Source organism: Gymnoscopelus microlampas, assembly GCF_963454915.1.
Source record: "Gymnoscopelus microlampas genome assembly, chromosome: 19".
Taxonomy (NCBI): Eukaryota; Metazoa; Chordata; class Actinopteri; order Myctophiformes; family Myctophidae; genus Gymnoscopelus; species Gymnoscopelus microlampas.
The window spans coordinates 7,643,376-7,652,243 of NC_139956.1; positions in this window are offsets into that span (position 1 = coordinate 7,643,376).

The following is an 8,868-nucleotide window of genomic DNA, read 5'->3' on the forward strand; positions in this document are numbered from 1 at the left end:
ATGGTATTGTTTGGGGGGTGTTAAAAAGTCTATTTAGGCTATTTTAGTGGTGAACTTAATGCTTACCTTCATGCTCCGTTGAACAGAGGGGTTCTACTGGGTGGTGGTGGGTGGTTCTAGAGTGTTATTTTACATTTACAAATCCTCTGAGCAAAAAGCGATTCTTGCTTCCCGCCATGGGACTGTATATGTGGGGAGTGACGCAGCATGAAATAAATGAATGGGCATTTGGGCATAGCCTATGTATGCCCCATGCATAGGGCACATATACATAAAGGTAGACGACTCCTCCGAGTCCAAATGGACCAATTATTTGTTTACCAACATTGAGACTGGACATGTCATGTATTGGTTAGCCAGGTCACATGACCAGGAACAGGTATTAGGTAACTGAAATGTATAGGGACACACAATGTGATGTAACATGACTTGATTGAGACCGGGAGATTGAGAGGAGCGGTCATTAATAAACGAACTAAAAGACACGAAGCTTTCTATGTATAGGCCTATCTATGATTCAATTCAGGTTGCACTAACTATAAGTAGTAAGTTAGGCACACAACAGGGACGCACAGGTGATTGTTTCATGCAATCAATTCCCAACATATTTATTGTTTCAGGGTTTCGCTGGTTTCAGTTCGTTCAACCTCCTCTTGTGTGTTGGCTAGTGAGGCGCGTCCTAGCTAGCGAGACATGACAGAATGGGTTTTATTTGGTGCCGGCCTGCGCGCGCATACTGGTTCTTATCAATTATCAGTGTGACGTCGTCTGTTAAGGGGTCTATTAGAGGGGGCAGCTTCCTGACTGCTGGCCAAATTCACAGTGTGTCTTTTCCGAGACTTGGCAGAATCTATTTTGTATTGTTTTTATTCAACTAGATTCTGACAAGTCGCGGAAAAGACGCGCTGTGATTGGCCTGTGATTGGATCATTTCAGTTTCATTTCAGATCATTAAATATTATTATTTTTTTTTTCACAGAATCAAATGTTTTATGGTTGGTCGTGATGATTCACCAGCAGCCTGGATGTCTTGGTTCCAGGCTTAACTGGGGGTCCCCCAAGGACCTTGGGGGTACCAGGGGGTCCCCAGCAAAATTATATACTTTATACTTTGGCTATTCAAAAATAGCAGATCTACAAGTTCATAGTGACACCGAGTGCCGTGCTATGAGCTTGTAGATCTGCTATTTTTGATTTTTTTTTTGAAACATTTAGCAAATCTTTGTATATATATATATTTTTAAAGCAAATATTTGTAACTCAAATCTTGCTTCTGGGGGTCCCTGGAACAACATATTTTGAGATGGGGGTCCGCCAAATACATGTCATTTTGGGGGTCCTTGACATGAAAAAGTTTGAGTACCACTGGCCTTTAGAGTAAATATGATATATTTACCATACATGGTTCAAACACACAGAAGGCGTGTGCCTTTAATTGTGAGCGGCTCTCTTTGTAAACACTGGGTGATGTCTGAGTGACCCTGAATTGTGCTGATTCAGCATTCCAAACAGAGTTAACACAATGAGACATACTTAACGCACATTCCACAGAACAGCCTGTCAGGTGGACTCACTGTATGTTGTTTTGGATTATGTTTCAAGCATTTTCTTCTGCCTTATTCGATCATGCAGTATAATAGAGCAAGGGGGAAGACATTAGAAAGCAGTCATAATTTTTCATATTATGTATTCATTTGTGTGTACATGCATGAGCTCAGCTGATTCCAGCCCCATGACTGTGATGGACTTTAGAATGTTTTGCTGGACTTTGGGTTGACGACCTGGTCATTTGAGTTGGATACACATTTTGGCGAGCCTGTGTTTGTACTGTGAGTGTGTGTGTGTGTGTGTGTGTGTGTGTGCGTGCGTGCGTGCGTGCGTGCGTGTGTGTATGCTTCTAATTATGTTATTATGACACTATCTTGTCCGATCAAAGGCAAAAGGGTCACCTTTTTTGTTGTTTAGATGATGTGGACCAGTATTTAAATAATCAAAAGTTGTCCGTACCTCTATATCAGCTGCAGCAGAAAACCTATTTTGTGACATACAAGTACAACACAGGTAGACTGGTAAACCCTCCCTCCGGAAATCTCATTTCCATTTGATTTCTGGAAATGAGATTTCCGGAGGGAGGGTTTACCAGGCTACAACACAGGTGCAATGCTGAATTATGTGGTTGACACACTGACTGGTTAAATACTCCCTTTAAACGTGATTACTGATTAGTGTTCAAAATTTGTTTTGATATTATCCAGTTGATTATGGTAGGACTTTTAGGACACATTTGACTAAGCTTAATCCATGCCTCTTATGGACTTGACAAATCTGGGCCTTTGCCTAGTAGAAACAGAAGAAACATGCCTTAGAACATTAGAACATGCAGTAGAAACATGCCTTTATAGAGTACAGAAGTTCTGACGTCACTCGTTCATCCCCTGGTTCGTTAAGTAATTTCTCTATGGAGAATAACATTGGGTCATCTTAGAATCGTCTCATATAAGAATTGTGGTCCAAAAATAAACAAACTGTCTCTGCGATATTGTCAGGGAGGAGGCTCTGTATCGTTTATGATAGTCAGTCACTCATATTTGATACAGTCTGTTTCTGGCGAAAATGTAACTAATTCGGTGGAAGTAACATTATCGTTTTCTCACCGTCAGTTGATGCTTCATATCCATAAGAGTCAAACCGCCGGGATCATTTGTTTATTTTTGGAACACAGTTCTTATTTGACGCGATATTAAAGACGTCTATGGGAATTCAGAATGGGGGTGGTAAACCGCGAACCAGGTAGGATGCGTAAATTACGTCAGACTTCGGTGCTCAATACACAGCAGATGTGTCATTTCAGGAAAAAAAAGACAACTACAGGGTGGCAAAAAAGTGACCACTTAAGCCTTATTTCAAAAGGGCCGATCTACAAGCTCACAACGTGCCCGGCTATTTTGAGCCATTTAAAAGATAATGTTTGACAATTTCACATGCCCAAAATAGGGACACCAAGTTGAAAGTGATTAATGAATGCATGGATGCACACACACAAGAAAAGGTAAAACAGAATTTAAGGTTACATGTGAACTCAAGGGGGTGGGCCATCCCCTGGGACTCCAAATGACACAGCTGATACACAGATGATCAAATAATTCCTTGTGCTATGGAGCACCGATACCAAAAATATATTAACTCAAAACGTTTTCCATATCCCACACAAGTTCAACAAAGGGCGACCTATTCGAGTCCTGACGACAATGGCATCTTTGACCCAAGCGATTCTGGGAAGCAGGAACGTATAATTGACATGGTAAAACACATACATGCACAGTATATCACATGAGAAGTGTGGTGACGTTTTTTTGGCTTCGATCCAACGGCCTATGCTGAACTTCTGAGAAGCGGCATTTCGGAGAAGAGTCAGTGTGTCAAAGTACATTGGCCCCTGGAGTCGGTCACAGGTGTTACATACTGTAAAGCCAGTCGTTCTCAAAATAGGGTCCCCCATACAAATCTTGTATGGGGGTCCCTGGCACAAATACTTTCAGATGGGCGTACGTTGCCAAATACATATACATTTGGGGGTCCTTGACATGAAAAAGTTTGAGAACCACTGTTATACAGTAAGCAAACACCTACGGTCCCTTTAACACACACACACACACGTTCATGTGCACGCACACACGCACAAATAAAGGAGAGCTGAGGCGACGGTCGTACATGAACACATTTTTATTGCAATAGCTCTATTGAAAGCAAAAAAGTCTTGATAAATAGAAACACTATGCCAATGCTCAACTCACCTCCCCGGAGAAACACTCCTGAACCCCCCCGTTTCCCTCCCCAACGTGAAAACAAAACAAAACAGGAGAGAAAAAAAGAGTCGAAAAGTAAACAAAACTAAACAAAAAATTGGAGGGTGTGGGGGGTCGCTGTACTGAGGCACCGGCCAATCATAACATGAAAAAAAAGCAACAACTGTATTTCCTTATGTACAGTAGAGGATTCCCTTCCTCTATTCCACAACCGTTTAGTTTTTTCCTCCATCTCTCTTTCAATTAGGTTTGTTTAAACTTTTTTTTTTTAATATATATATCGCGTATAGGACGTACGTTTGCGGAAAAATAATGCACATACTAAGGATTTACTCGCCTCCTCCTCCATCCATCGTCACCGTTTTCTTTTTTTAAACCGCCTTTTCTTTTCCGTAAAGCTAATAAACAACAGCATTCAACTCAGGGGGAGGGGTTTAAAAAGAGGGTGAGAGAGGTTTAGAATGGCTCAGAAAAGCCGTCTCTCTCTCCCATTAAGGAATCAACCCCGGGGGGGGGGGGGCAGGCAAAGCGCTCGCCAAACATATTCCTGAAGATTCAGGAATGGGGGGGGGGGGGGGGGGGGTAGCCGGGACGATGAACGTATCAGTATCATCGTTATCGTCGCTATCGTTCGTTGTCATAGTTACAGTTGCCACCAACAGCATTCAAATCGTGTACGCCACAGCAGCATGTAATGTGTAATATAGTTATGAAAGTAAAATGTTAGGCAGAAGGGAACGGTTATCCCTCTCTCTCTCTTTCGTCTTTTTTTTACAAAACACCCACAAAAAAAAAGAAAAAACTGCAAAAAAGCCTACTGTATGTACTCTGAAAAACTAAAGAATCTCCTCTCCCTCTTTGCAAATAGTTTCCCCCCCGTCTTTCTTCCAAAAACATCTCTGTCTTAACCCATTTAGACCTGAGGCCAGTTTTTTTTTTTATATATATTTTGATTTCGTTTTTTATATACCTGTATATATATATTCAAAGATTTGCACACATTTTTAAGAAAAAAATAAATAAATAGCAGATCTACAAGCTCATATGAGCTTGTATATCTGCTATTTTTTAATAGCCAAAGAAACCTAAATGGGTTAACAAGATCTGCCCCGTTCCACACAACCATCGTAAAATAAAACAAATGAATGATTATCTTCCCTCTGTAAACTATAGATACAAAAGAAATCACAATATCTAAAAAAAATATAATAAAACAAAACAAACTGTAAATCAATGTCTTTGCAAGTAGAATACATATATTAAGGTGGTTCTTGTTTCCCCAACTTTGACTTGTATTGACCTTTTCCACACCAAGTCTGGGATTATTGATTTGGAAAAAAAAGGATGAATAAATGTCAGAATTTATAACACAACGGGGGAAAAAAGACCAACTGAAGAATTGGTATGAAATCAAAACAATTCAGATTCTGTAACTTAGGATGGGCATCGCTTTTCAGACTGTTTCCCAACTTTCCCAGTAGCATTCTGGTTCCTATAGGGCTAGAGTAGGGAACTACAGGATCAGATGAAATCCTTTACAATTTTAACCCATTAAGACCAGGGCACACGGTCCGTGTCATTTTGAGCTTGTAGATCTGCTATTTTTTGAAAAATCGTGAAAATGTGTGCAAATCTTTGAATACATATATATTTTTAAAGCTAACATTTGTAACTCAAATCTTTGCTTCTGGGGGTCCCTGGAACAAAAAATGTTGAGATGGGTGTCCGCCGCCAAAGGCATATAAATTTGGGGGTCCTTGACATGAAAAAGTTTGAACCACTGATATAGCTACAGGTTTTTTCAAAAAAACTGTTAGGATTTAGAATCAGCCTCAGGTCTTAATGGGTTAATATACTGAAGAGGGCAGAGTTTAACATGAGGACAGTCATACATTTATTTATTTATATATATATATATATATATATATATATATATATATATATATATATATATATATATATATATATATATATATATATATATATATATATAATCACAATTTAAATGATTAAGCGATCCTTTTGCACCCCTAAAATGTAGCCCAACCTTAATGTGGCAGTCCTAAAAATAAAAGCAAACAAACTTCGGTTGTAACTTAAGTACACACACAGAAGAGAGAAAAGAATATAAAACATCCCCCCCCCCCCAAAAAAAAAGCCACAGACTTAAGTCTTTGCAGATTAAATTCTTTGTTCATTTAGAGAGAGATGGGAAGGAACAAATAAAACAAAAAGTAATAATGTTCATAAATATAAGACACATGACAGGGTCAAATACAGTCTTTAAACCCAGAAAGTTCTTTTTTTCCACATCAAATATTCACCTTTTTCCAACCACCCCCCCCCCCCCCCCCCCCACCACTCCACTCACACCTCTCACGGACTGAACCATTTAAAACATGGGTCGTACAAGTCTAAGTGAGTAACCCTATTCCAGAGGGCAGGAGTAAAAGAGGGCGATACAGGGGGGGGGGGGGGGTTCACAGAGGGCAATTTCTCCTATTTCCCTACCGACAAATAGTAGCGAATGATTCATTATCACTGTCAACCCTCCTCATATTCATTTACAGCCACACAAAAAAGTACCGTGAGAAATGATTTGCCCTCTCGTTTCCTCTCTCCTACACACATGACAAATATTGAGCGTGGTAATTTTTTTTCGTCTCCCTTTTCATTCAGTCCTCACTGAGAATTTAAATAAGAGGGAAAAGCGTTCGTCAGGATCTGCTACAAGGCAAAGTAACGTTACTATAAGTGGGTTTTAACCTTCACCGTGTACCAGATAAGGGCGGTCCGGGTCCTTGCCACGTCAATACGACAATACAATAAGTCTATGAAATCGTTTAAATCACAGTTTAAGTGTTTGTGGGGGTACCGTATCTGTAGCTAATGCTAGCTGGACTGTCCTGATGCAATAAAACACCACCCATCCAGCACGCAAAGAAGCTTAAACCATTGGTTCTCAATAGGGTCCTTGGGGGGGGGGGGGGGGGGGGGTTCCAGGGGTCCCCAGCAAAATGTGCTAATATACTTTTATAATTCGGCTATTCAAAAAATAGCAGTTATACAAGCTCATAGCTTGTAGATCTGCTATTTTTGAAAAATCGGGAAAATGTTTGCAAATCTTTGAATATTATATTTTTTAAAGCGAACGTTTGTAACTCAAATCTTTGCATCTGGGGGTCCCTGGAACAAAAAAAAATGACATGGGGGTCCGCGGCCAAATACATATAATTTTGGAGGTCCTTGACATGAAAAAAGTTTGAGAACCACTGGCTTAAACAATAATTATATGCAGCAAAAGAAACCGTTTCTCTCTCTCCCGTCATCATCCCTTTATCTATCCAACTCAATCCAGTTTCCTGGAATCAAACAATAGTTCCAAGTGCTTATTAACATTTGTTTCAGTCTCCCAAGGACAACCGGGTGGGTGGTGCTTACTTACATGGGGGACAATGTAGATCAGTGGTTCTCAAACTTTTTCATGTCAAGGACCCCCAAATTGACACTTATTAGCCCGCGAACCCCCATTTCAAAAGATATGCCAGGGACCCCCATAAGAGAAGATTTTTTTACGCCTCTAGCAGTGATTCTCAACCATTTTAATTTCAAAGATCACCAGTTTGACATGCACTAGGGTTACAGACGCCCATTTAATGGCATTTCTATCACTTGGACCACAATTTATATTGTAAAATCTATGTCAATTTAACTCTGAGAGTGTACAAATGGAACCAAATAGACCCGTTATTTTGTACACTCTCAGAGTTACAGACCCATAAGGGTCCATTTGGTGCCTAATCTATCATTTAGCTGGGGACCCCCAGGAACTCCCTCAAGGACCCCTGGGGGTCCCCGGACCCCACTTTGAGAACCAATGATGTAGATGGCAGCAGGTAAACAGCTAAATCACATAATCACATAAGCTCACAACTGTCAAAACACTGCAAATTGTACAACTGTTCTTACAATCGCTGGCTTGTCTCGTGTGACTGACCCTAAGCCCCGTCTGGCACGCGGTGGAGTTCAAAACAAACTACTTGAACCTAGTACTCGACTGGCCTCCGGCAAATTTGCAAATGAACGAAATGAAATGAAATGCATTTGGGTTGTACGATGACTTTCAAAATGTCACACTGAGCGGGAGAGCGCCAAACAGTGAGACATAAAGTCGTGAGGGAGTTACCTCGTATCGGTGTAGTGTGTGTGTAAGCATGTCGTAGTTTCTGCCAAAACATCGGCTGTCATGGGAGAGCAGAGTGAGTAGAATGGCTAAATATGGGTGTATCAGTCGCCCTGTGTGTGTGTGTGTGTGTGTGTGTGTGTGTGTGTGTGTGTGTGTGTGTGTGTGTGTGTGTGTGTGTGAGAGAGAGAGAGAGAGCAAGCGAGCACTGGCTGAGGCTCTGATTAATGTGGGTCTTCTGTCCAAGTGTGTGGCCTGTCTGACCATGTGTGTGTATGTAGGGTTGCAAACAGGGTAAGAATGCCCAGCACGTTGCACCTGGGACCCAGGCTCAGGTTACTGGAAACCTCTTTACGTCATCCAGCCTTTGCTGACGAACACTGTGTGTGCGCGCGTGTTTGAGCCAGTGTGTTGCACTGTGTGTGTGTGTCCATGCATACAGCATGTATGTATGCAGAGGCTTTGTATGCGCATGCAATGCCTGTGTGTGTGTGTGTGCATGTGTGTGTTTCAATAATGCCAGACGTCACAGGAGCTGCCCAACCTTGTGACTATCAGCGAGCGTGCGTGCGTGCGTGCGTGCGTGCGTGTGTGTGTGTGTGTGTGTGTGTGTGTGTATGTGTGTGTGTGTGTCATGCAGTCAGAGCAGAACCTGACCTGTATGATATGTGACATGTTATGCGTTAGTGATGTGTCATGTGTTAGTGACGCGTGTGTGTGCGTCCTTTGCCTACATGCCATGTCTGTATGCATGGTGTTAGTATGCATGTCTGTACGCATGGTGTGTGGGGACATGTGCCCCACTTTAACAGCCTTCTCTTCTAGTGTGTGCTCTGAGTGGATCATGGATGCGTGTCCATATTTGAAGTGAAACTTCAT